This window comes from Clupea harengus, chromosome 7 (genome assembly GCF_900700415.2).
Source record: "Clupea harengus chromosome 7, Ch_v2.0.2, whole genome shotgun sequence".
Classification (NCBI taxonomy): domain Eukaryota; kingdom Metazoa; phylum Chordata; class Actinopteri; order Clupeiformes; family Clupeidae; genus Clupea; species Clupea harengus.
This window is the reverse complement of record NC_045158.1, coordinates 23,087,302-23,099,635: the sequence shown is the minus strand read 5'-3', so window position 1 is coordinate 23,099,635 and position 12,334 is coordinate 23,087,302.

Sequence of the window (12,334 nt, the reverse complement as noted above, 5' to 3'; positions counted from 1 at the left end):
CGTAAAGCGGCCTACACTACAGTGGAGTTCAGCGCAGATGCAGGCCAGAGCCCTCAGAGACCGGTGTCGGTAGGGAAAACGTATGGCTAAGGAATGTGTATTAAAACCGGATGTCGTCACTTTAATCCGGTCTCTGGTTGGATAAAACTTTTCAACAGAAATGGACAAGGACCTTTGATTTATTCTTTAGGAACCATGCCGATGCCTGACTTTTAATGTTGTGTGACGTTGTTGAAGTTCAAGTTCAACATTAATAGCGATTGAATTACCCTTGTGTCGTGTAATTGCTAGCGGTAAATAAACGTTAATAACTTGAATGACTGATTAAGGATATATGTTACACATCACAAACACACGTAATCGATGGGTTTTGGGGGAAATGAGGTAATTGGTTAGCTTAAATTGCAGTATCTTAGGCGAGCTAATTGACCTGGCTAGCTATAGCGGAATTAACAGTGCTAGCTTTGTGTTTGGTCATATAGCTTCGTAAAAGTTCGGTTAACAAGTCACTTGTGTGTTTAGTTGTATGACTTCGTAAAAGTTTGGTTAACAAGTCAATTGAGCATTAAGCCACCTGACTATAATGGGTCTATTCATATTAGCATGCTGACGTTATACTTATTAGCAGCGAGGCTAGCTAGCTACTATGTGTTCCAATGGATTGTTGGTCTAAGCGTTAGCTTCAGTTAAGTCCTGCAATACTCTGCAACATTCGTGTACCACATGAACAACTAACCGAGTCAATGTAGACATAGGTTAACAAGTCACTTGTGTGTTTAGTTGTATGACTTCGTAAAAGTTCGGTTAATAAGTCAATTGAGCATTAAGCCACCTGACTATAATGGGTCTATTCATATCAGCATGCTAACGTTAGACTTATTAGCAGCGAGGCTAGCTAGCTACTATGTGTTCCAATGGATTGTTGGTCTAAGCGTTAGCTTCAGTTAAGACCTACGTGTACCACATGAACAACTAACCGAGTCAATGTAGACATAAAAAGTTGTGTAGATAGCTTTATTCACATAAGCCGTATAACTTCACAAAAATAATTATAATTTAAAGAAAACCGATCGTTTGCATGTCAGGCGATCAACACAACTTCTCAACTAAAAAGTAAAGGTCCTTGTCCATTTCTGTTGAAAAGTTTTATCCAACCAGAGACCGGATTAAAGTGACGACATCCGGTTTTAATACACATTCCTTAGCCATACGTTTTCCCTACCGACACCACTACAGCGCCATTGGTCAGCTCTGATGATGACAACAGCTGTGAAGATAAGACACGTGTGCTTGTATAAAAATGCGTGCACACACATCATCTAGACCAGGGGTTTTCAACTGGTTTTGTCCCAGGGACCACCATTCTGACTAGAAAGTAATCCACGGCCCACTGATGTGCCTGCGCGCGCGTGCGTGCGTGTGCGTGTGTTTGTGTGCGTGTGAGCGCATGTGTGCGTGCGTGGAGAGAGGGGAGACCTGTCAGTGTAATATCTGGGCATGGTGAAGTCCACACAGCCGGTCTATTCATGGCGAAATGGTAGATAGCGACAGTCTCATACCATTCTCTGGTTCAAGCTTTGCCCTGTACTTATTCTTCAAGTACGACATTGTAGAAAAACCGCTCCCACAGAGGTATTTGAAAGGGCAAGACACCTCATTGCATTTGCAGCAAGCTCTGGAAATTCTGTCTGGCAACTTATCCAGAACTTAAGTCATATAAAAATCACGCAACAGCTGTTGCATGTACTCAATAGGCTTGGCATTCAAGAAAACGTGATGCGTCTCCATATGCCGCAATAGTTTCGACGGCTTTATGGCTTCAGTTGACAGTAATGTTGAACACACGAAACACATTGGTAGCCTACCTCCTCTCCTGCTCTGTCTGTCGTCACTGTAAATCCGTATTTGATGTATTCCTCATTGTGTTTTCTTTTTCTTTTTTGAATTTGTTTCCCTGTATCCTGTGAACATGTAGCTTTGTTGGAAGCCTGTCCCTCTGTCGTGGCAGCTGTGTCACTCTCCTCACTAAAAACCGATCCATTGGTGCTTCTGACCAGCTAACTCGACGTTAGAACGAAATGTTAGCTAAGGACAGTGGATAACTTCAGTCCTTCACCAAAAGTATTACTTTTTCGACTAAACTTCAAAAGTACACGTAGGCTATGCAGATGCTTGTCAACTTTGCGCGCGAGACTGTACGTTATGAATAATATGCGCGTGACGTTAGGGACGCAATGCATTAACATTAGCAAAGCACAGGCTACCATAGACTGGATAGGTGCAAGGCTACATTCTGTCAGCGTGAATCTCCTTTATATTATTATCAGCTTGTTTTATTTTTCACGATATTCAACAGTAATCTGGAAATGTGTTGAAATATCAAAGCGAATTTATAAAAAAATGTAAAAATCAATGGTTAACTGATAAACATAGACTCATCAGGTCGCGGACCCCCTGCGATGCTGTCGCGGACCACCAGGGGGCCGCGGACCCCCGGTTGAAAACCCCTGATCTAGACAATAGCATGTTAGACATTCTGCACATCAGAATACACTTCTGTTAAAAATAGCACATCTTACCAAATAAGAGATTGTGTCATTGTGTGTGTGTGTGATGTGCATGCATGCGTGTATTAATTCACACAGTTGAGAAGGCAGAGTCTGTTGTCTCCCCAGTAGCGTGAGATTTTCTGATGTTACACAAGCTCTCTTCAAAGGGCAGAAACAAACAGCTGGTGACAGGGTCTGTGAGTGTGAGTATGTGCGTGTGTGTTAGCAGCTATGCCCTATAGCGCTTGCTTGTGTGTGTGTGTGTGTGTGTGTGTGTGTGTGTGTGTGTGTGTGTGTGTGTGTGGTGTGTTGAGGGATAATGTAACGCTATCTACCAGTGGTGGACAGTGCGTGAGAAAAAAAAAAAAGAAAAAAAAAGCCAGCAGACCCTCAACACTAGGGCTGAACGATTTGGGGAAATAATCTAATTGCAATTTTTCCCCCCAATATTGCGATTGCGATTTAATATGCGATTTTTTTATTTTATCCTAATTTTTTTCCCAACAAATCATAATGAATGATTTCAATATGACCAACACAATATTAGATACATTTAGTGTAAAATATTATTTCCCACAATTTAAATTTTTATTTAACTGCTCATTACAGAATCAAGAACAACAAATCGGTGGCTTTGCCACTGTGCATTTAAGTAATTTAAACAAAGTCATTGTAAGAATAAACACAAGGCATGCACTTTTTAAACACTGTGTGCAAAATGTACCATCTTAAGACATTTAAAAAAAAAAATTTTTTTACGTACATGCCTATCGTTACATTTGCGAGGTATTTCATAAAGAGGCCCTAGTTGGCCCCATAGAGATAAGAAGGTGTTCAGTGAAGCTAAAACGTGAGATCTCCAGATAACCCCTGAGCCCTCACAGGTATGTAACGCGTATAATCTGTGTGTGGGTGGGAATGATGACGGTGTGTTATAATACAGATGGGGTGTTTTGTGTCTGTACAGGTTGTTCCTTTAAGATCGTATATTGCTTTTTTTAAATACTGTGCCATCACAGGATGTCTGAGATCAAGACACGACAGCGATGTGTGTGTGTGTGTTTGAGAGTGTATGTACCACACAAGAGGTGGGGGGGGGGGGCTGGCCGGTATATAAAATATATACAAGTTACATAATAACTGGAAACTTGTTTGTCATTCATTTATCTTTTAATTGTTTATTGACAAATGCTCCCATAGTGGATGGCAGACATAGCTGACCACGTAGACAAGCATGTTTAAGTTGGTAACCTATAGTCAGACCGACCACATGGACAAGCATGTGTAAGCTGGTAACCTATAGTCAGACCGACCACATGGACAAGCATGTGTAAGCTGGTAACCTATAGTCAGACCGACCACATGGACAAGCATGTGTAAGCTGTTAACCTATAGTCAGACCGACCACATGGACAAGCATGTTTAAGTTGGTAACCTATAGTCAGACCGACCACATGGACAAGCATGTGTAAGCTGGTAACCTATAGTCAGACCGACCACATGGACAAGCATGTGTAAGCTGTTAACCTATAGTCAGACCGACCACATGGACAAGCATGTGTAAGCTGTTAACCTATAGTCAGACTGACCACATGGACAAGCATGTGTAAGCTGTTAACCTGTAGTCAGACCGACCACATGGACAAGCATGTGTAAGCTGTTAACCTATAGTCAGACTGACCACATGGACAAGCATGTGTAAGCTGGTAACCTATAGTCAGACCGACCACATGGACAAGCATGTGTAAGCTGTTAACCTGTAGTCAGACCGACCACATGGACAAGCATGTGTAAGCTGTTAACCTGTAGTCAGACCGACCACATGGACAAGCATGTGTAAGCTGGTAACCTATAGTGAGACCGACCACATGGACAAGCATGTGTAAGCTGGTAACCTATAGTCAGACCGACCACATGGACAAGCATGTGTAAGCTGTTAACCTATAGTCAGACCGACCACATGGACAAGCATGTGTAAGCTGGTAACCTGTAGTCAGACCGACCACATGGACAAGCATGTGTAAGCTGTTAACCTATAGTCAGACCGACCACATGGACAAGCATGTGTAAGCTGTTAACCTGCAGTCAGACCGACCACATGGACAAGCATGTGTAAGCTGGTAACCTATAGTCAGACCGACCACATGGACAAGCATGTGTAAGCTGTTAACCTATAGTCAGACCGACCACATGGACAAGCATGTGTAAGCTGGTAACCTATAGTCAGACCGACCACATGGACAAGCATGTGTAAGCTGGTAACCTATAGTCAGACCGACCACATGGACAAGCATGTGTAAGCTGTTAACCTGTAGTCAAGCTGATCATTGGTCACGGCTGAGCTCCAGGCCCGACGACTGACTCCAATGACTAGCAATGATGAGCGTTTGGGGTTGTATGTCGTTGTAAAAAAGAGATTTATTAACTCGTCAAGATACCTCGTGAGTGAAGATGGAAAGAATAGAAAAAGAAAAGGATGAGGAATGAAAGAAAATTGTCTATGTGGATGAATGATAACAGGTAGGTTTTAAAGTAGGTTAATATTTCAGTGGAAATCCCATGGCAAGCTTGAAGTCTAACATTTTATTCAGTCTAGCTAACAGTTAGCTAGGTGTACACTGAAAACGGGTCTTGTCTCTTGTTCGCGTAATTAAGATCTTAGACGAATTCCAGTGCTTCATCAGAACGTGAACAGACAACAAAAATAAACTATTTTCTGTTTCTTGTTTGCTTTTCAGGTTATGAAATGTATTTTCCTTGCGCACTTCCCTCAAAACAGAATGTCTGTTTCTTTGCAAGTACAGCCTTGTCTTGGTAAAACGAGCTTGCGTGAAACTTTCATGAATCAGAGACGGCGTAGTGGGCAGTGAAATACAGGTGTTGCGTTACAGTTGTTAAAGTGTCTTTGTACAGTCCGCATCTCATCTCATGTAGGCATCTCAGTCAGAAAAAAATAAATAAATCACTCAACGTCGTTTATCATTTCAACAAATTGCCATTGATTAATATATGACTCATGAGAGGCATGAGAATGGAGGGGGCAGAGAGGAAACAAGGAAACAAAACAGGTGAAGAGAGTAAGTACCATTAGGAGGAAGCACTATATGCAGCTGTAAAAGGTTAGCTCAGTCCTTTCAAAACAATATTAAAGTGAAGTCAAATTGTGAAGTTGTTCCGTAATAGTTGGTTAATCATCTCAGTAAAGTGTCAGGATCAGGATAGACAAATACAGTGATACTTGATAGAAAAAAAAAAACTTCTACGAATTCTTATACATTAAAGGATAGTGATAAAATTAGGGCTGAACGATTAATTGCATTTGCGATTTAATCGCGATATGATAGAACGCGATTTTCTAACCGCAACGTTCGCGATTAAAAAACGTGGTCTAAAAAAAAAAATGTAATTTTTATTTATTTTTTTTTTTTTTTTTTTAAGATTTTACATTTTGCACACAGTGTTTAAAAAGTGCATGCCTACTGTTTATACTTAAAATGACTTTTTTAAAATTACTTAAATGCACAGTGGCAAAGCCACCGATTGTTGTTCTTGTTTCTGTAATGAGCAGTTAAATAAAAATGTAAAATGTGGGAAAGAATATTTTACACTAAATGTATCTAATATTGTGTTGGTCATATTTAAATCATTCATTACGTTTTGTTTGGGAAAAAAAGAGGATAAAAAAAATCGCATATTAAATCGCAATCGCAATATTTTGGTAAAAAATCGCAATTAGATTATTTTCCCAAATCGTTCAGCCCTAGATAAAATCTTACTAAAATAGGGCCTGCTAGTGTGAGAAGGGCAGGGCCCAGTAGGCCTATACTGCAGCCTGCCACTGAGAGAATGTGAGACAACTCTCCCCTTTGTGTGAGTGTTGTATTTTTTCCACATTACTTAATACCGATGTTGTATACTCCACAGTAAATGTGTAGTTGTGCCCCTGAGCGTAGGTATGTGAGCAAGCAGGTTTGTGTGTGTGTGTGTGTGTGTCAGAGCTTTATCTCTACCTCACATGGTCATATACGTCTAAGGGCCAGCAAAGATTTTGCATAACAACCTTACCTCAACTTTACAAGGACACTGTAAAGTCTCTCACACACACACACACACACACACACACACACACACACACACACACACACACACACACACACACACACACACACACACACACACACACCTCAGGGGAAGGCCAATTTCACAGGAAATAAGAATGTCAGAAAAGGTAAAAAATGCTTAATGATTAAATGATCTTTAAAAAGTAACAACCTTTTGACACTTCGACACCCTGAACACATCCCATCATGCAAGAGGTGGAGAGAAAAGACAAGACAGATGGAGAGCAGACCAACAGATAAAAAGGGAGGGAGGGAAAGAGGGGATGAGAAAACAGACAAAGTTGAAGAGGAAAAAAAAGATAAGGTGGGACACAGGAAGGTCATGGGCTAGAGAAATAAATAAAGAGAGAGAGAGAGAGAGAAAATGGAGAGATACAGAGGGGAAAGAGAGAGATGAATAGAAAGAGAGAGAGATAAAGAGGGGAAAGAGAGAGAGAGAGAGAAAATGGAGAGATACAGAGGGGAAACAGAGATGAACAGAGAATGGAGAGAGAAAATGGAGAGATAGTTGGGACAGAGAGAGATGAATAGAGAGAGAGAGAGAAAATGGAGAGATAGTTGGGACAGAGAGAGATGAATAGAGAGAGAGAGAGAAAATGGAGAGATAGTTGGGACAGAGAGAGATGAATAGAGAGAGAGAGAGATGAATAGAGATAGAGAATGGAGAGAGAAAATGGAGAGATACAGAGGGGAAAGATAGAGATGAAGCCTCTGTAGGAGGCAAGAGTCTGAATGTTAGTAGCTGCTGTGGGAGACTCCTAATCCCTTAATTACCCCCACACCCCCATGCCCACTGTACAACAAAAGACTTAATCAACAGTCATTATTTCCACTCATCACTACGAACACACACACACACACACACACACACACACACACACACACACACACACACACGCTGCATGGCTTGCCTGATGTAATATGAGTAAACACGCTTGTAGATGATTGCATACCTGCAGTATACATAGAAACGCCTTGTTTCTAATGACTCGGCCACCAGCTTTGACCAGCATCTCCAAAACAAAACGCCACATTCAATGGGCCTAAAGAAATGATCTTGCTCAGGAGATTTCCACTCCCCAAAGATCATTTAGATTATGCTTACAATTTCTGACAGCTTTCGTAGTATAATGTCAGTTTACCCGAGAGAATCCGGTTTTTTCCCACCTCAGGGGCCAAAACAAACAGACATGCTGGGATGGCCAAGGCCAAGGCCAAGCCTGCGGAGACGCTCAAACACACGAGGAGTGTGTGCGCCTCTCTACAGCTGTGTCGGACAGGACCGGAGTCCTGACATGAGCTGACCATGGCACCATTATCAGAAACTGAGGGCAGAGTGTGGGGGTTAGATGAGGGGGTAGGGTTTAAGAGGGTAGGGTTTGAGGGACAGAACATGCCAAATCCACTCAAAAGAGAAAAGATGGCCTTTGAGCATGGAAACATTACCTCCGCGCCTTAAATCAACACTAGGGCCATGGTATGTGTTACGTCAGTGTTAGGTGTTACGCTTTACTTCAGTATCAGGTGTTATCCTTGGTATTTATGAACAGATGCTTACAGGAAGCGGTGTACAGTGTGTATGTTACAAATCCCTTACAATGTAACTAAGGCATTCCATTGGAGGGGGAAAGCCTTAATGGGGGGGGGGGGGGGGATTAGTGTGTTCAGGTATCCCCACGCATCCCGACCCAATCCAATGCCTCACTAAGGTGGAGGTCAAAGTGGTGCTGCAGATTCAAACAGGTAACAGCAAGGCCTGGTTAGCCGAGTGACGAGTGGCCTTGTTGCAGTTAGCTCTGGATGTGTTGCTATGCTACCGAACTTCAACTTGCCTGGTGATGAAGTACCAAAGTTCTATCTCTGGGTCAATGGGACCACCAAGCAGAAATGGCATCAGCCAGAGGTCTGAAGGACAGAGAGGAGGAAGGGGTGTCTGTTGTTGGAAAAAATAAAACAGTTTGTTTCTACTTCATGGTCAGTCAGACCATGTCTCATTGTGACCTTCCTTCATGGGCAAGAAGCATGTTTAATCTCATCATTTATCCTTTTCCACTACAGCAGTGCTCTCCCATTCCAAAAACAGGCCATTGCCCAATCCTTTTTATTGGATCGGTCCTGACAGTGAATTCAATTGGCTTGATTACTTGATTCATTTAGGTCTCGACCGAGGCAGTTTCTTCCCATAAATAGCTGTTAATTACGGAAAAAAAACAAGATGATGAGGAGAGACTCTGGGTTTAAACTTAACTCAAGAAAGGTCAAACCAGATGAACGATTACTACATTTGTAGAGTGCAGCCTTGTGTGTTTAAATCAAACTGATGACCTACTCAAGATGAAGTCAAAAGGTGATGCCATTTCCCAGCCATCGAGGAAAAAAAAAAGAAAATCCACTTTGGCATACTTAAAGGGTATAATTCCATTCTTAAAACTGCCTTCCTACTTTAAGAATGGTAATCAGGGAATATTATAATAATTCCGTTGCAGGCGAGTGATCTAGATTTGCAGAGTCTCATTCTGATTCTAGAGTGCTGGATGGGAACTCCAAGATAGAATGTAGGGCATCGATGTCTCAGCCTCCTCTCAGAGCCTCTGAGCCTGATGGCAGAGAAGGATGAGCGGGAGAGGGCCAGAGCGAAAGAGAAAACGTGTGTGCGAGAGAGAGAGAAATAGGTTATCACTCATAGTGTTTATGAGACCCAAGCACCCACAAGATCCATATCTCATACTGATTGCTTCTCAGAAATGATGAGCCTTAGGCTGGACGTGCCCGCGTGTGTGTGTGTGTGTATGCTAGATAGGCTGAAATCTCACAATCAATAATGTCACTCTTACTCACAAATAAAAGTCTCAGCCTCAGCCTCAGCCTCTCCTAGCCCATGCTTTCATTTTAGTAAGTCACCAAAGTACCGCTCCCAAGACAGGACCCTCCCGGGCATGTTCACACCGATCAGGGGAGTCAGGAGTCGGGGAATGGAGGCAGGTGCTGTGCGAGGGAGTCACTGGTCCTTTGTCTCGCCTCTATGTGACTGACTCAGCACTGTTACCTGGTAATTATTGACTTGGCTGGGCATGTTCACATACGTCTATTCTTCTCGCTCCCAAGTAGCACCGTTGGACCCCGGTACTCAATCACACGTGGGGGGTTGGGGGTGACAGGGGGAGGGAGGGGGGGGGGGGTGTCCCTTGGCAGCCTTGTTGCTAAGATACTGACCTTTTCCATGGCAACATGCACACATTCTTCCAGCCAATTGAACTGGCTGAAATATTCCTTTTTAATTAAGCCACTCCGTGCAGAGGCCACGCGTACACAATGCGGCGGCTCCACAAAGGCCCGTCGAGGGCGCTGAGAATGCGACCTCAGCATAGCGGGACCCCCAGACGCAGCCAACCACAACACAGGACAACGCTAAGGCCCAACCAGCGGGAAGGTCATCACACCGCAAACTTTAAAACTAGGGAGCCAGCACACATGGAGACAGCATGGAGTGTAACACTTCACACTCTTCTAAAACACCAACACACGGTCTGACCCAGCGTGGGATGCTATTACATCACTTAACTCGGGACATTTCAAAACCACTTCAATCCGTGTCTTACTTCCAGTACACTATAACCCTGGTGAGCCTCTCTCTGGGACAGCGTGGGTATCTGAACACCTAATTCAGCAGACTATAACTCAAGAGAACCTGGTTTCTGGGAAGACTGGGCCCTTTTCTACAGTACAGCGCCATAATTAAAGACTATCTGACCAGGGGGCAAGGGAGCCCTGATGCAGTTCCATGCAGCTCGTGACAGTTCATGGAAACCCAAAGACAGCCCTTCAGACACCAGCCCACCACAGGGGCCTGTCAGCTGGGTCCAGGCCTTTACAGCCAGTGAGACCCAGTGGTTTAGAAACTAAGGCCGACGCGGGGTCAACTCTTGGTCAAAAATAACGCTCCACATTTTTTAAAACATAAACATAAACTAGCAGCTAGCGTCATTGGAAAAGGGTAAGTCCTGGGTTATTTGGGTTAATATGCAATTCAAGGGGAGGCAAAGAGCACTTTAATATTTAACCGAGCGGAGTGTACATTTTGCAGGTTTGCTTGACACAAGCTGCATCCAGCAAGTACTAAGAGTTCAAACTTGCAAGACCATTCAGTCATGACTGGTCTGCAGGGAGAGGATAGTTAAACACTAAATTTGTCTCGGTCAAAAAAAACTATGATTTTCTAATTTGATGTTTTGATTTAACAGCCAAGAGGATTTTTTTCGCCCCAAAAAAGTAGATCATGACTCTTCAAAAACTATGAAACGCCATGCAATCTGTTATTTCATTACAGTCCTCCAAAACACTTTACAACAATAAATAGCATCTTAAATTCCAAGCATGGATTACGAGATCTTTCCAGGTCTTTCCTGGCAGAGGGAACGCTGCTGACAGTAGGGAGGTGTGGAGGTCGAGGAGCACCTCTGGACGAATCAGCTGGAGCAGAGAAGGTCCACAGGCGGAGATAAATAAACCGTGTAGATCACCTCCCTGGACCATGCTGAGCTTTGAGAGCATAGATCAGCCCACCTGATGAGCAGAGGAGACAATGCTAGACAGGGTGGGAATATCACATTCCCATTCCCAGGATGAGATGGGAAGGTGGGTGGTGTTTAATGATGAATCATATAGCATGGGAATCTCTCTCTACATCCATGATGTCCAGGGCTGGCTGGTGGTGTTTAAGATGAATCGTGGGAGTCTCACTTCTGTACCCAGAGGAGGTGATGGGGAAAGTTGGTGGCGTAGTTTAAGCCCAGGCTGAGCCTAACTGACCACAGACTGCAACTAAGAGTGAAAGACTGGAGGTGTTTCCCCTAGAACAGGGACTGGAATCTGGAACCCTAAAAAGACTTCCATAGAGGATCCTCCAAAAGCCTAAAGTGCTTAGAACCCTTTTGATGAAGTAAGAATCAACCCCCTGAGGTGCTTAAATAACTCACCTCGATGTCATTCAACATGAGCGCTTTGTGATACTCAGCTGGGTGGTAGGCTACTTATCACCATGACAGCCAGCTTAAATATACCAGCCCCGCTGCCAGTGAGAGCGAGTTAGGCTCGGCTGAGCCCCACCCATCAGTCAGTCATACTTACCTTGCTGTTCTAATTCCGTGGCTTTGCTTCGTGGATGAAGGGGTCCTTGGCATTTATGCTAGATTGCAGGAATGTATCCATGTGTAAGTTGTTTCCATATAACACATGTAAGCTGCCAAAAAAATGCCTGTGGATCAAACTACAAAAGCCATGCTTAGCTCAAAAGCTTATGTTACAACAACTACAGTTTGGGGGTGTGTGGGGGGGGGGGGGGGTTCTCAGGGGAGGGTCAGGGGGCTACATGGAACATGCCGGGCAGCCTAGGGATTTGAGATTTAGACTATAGAGGTTGTGAGTTTCTAGATATAAATCTGTGTATGGACCCGAACGGCCTCTGATCAGGTAATGAGCTACATCCACACGCCTCCATTAGCCTGCCGAGTGTGTGCAGGTGACCAGAGGTTAATTGAGTAATCGTGTGACCAGACACTGCAAGACAGACACAAACTGACATTAAACACCCCTGTGGGCTTTCAAAAGGCTAACCGTCACTGTTAGGAATATCGGAGTTGTCTAAAAGGTCTCATGTGCAGGGTA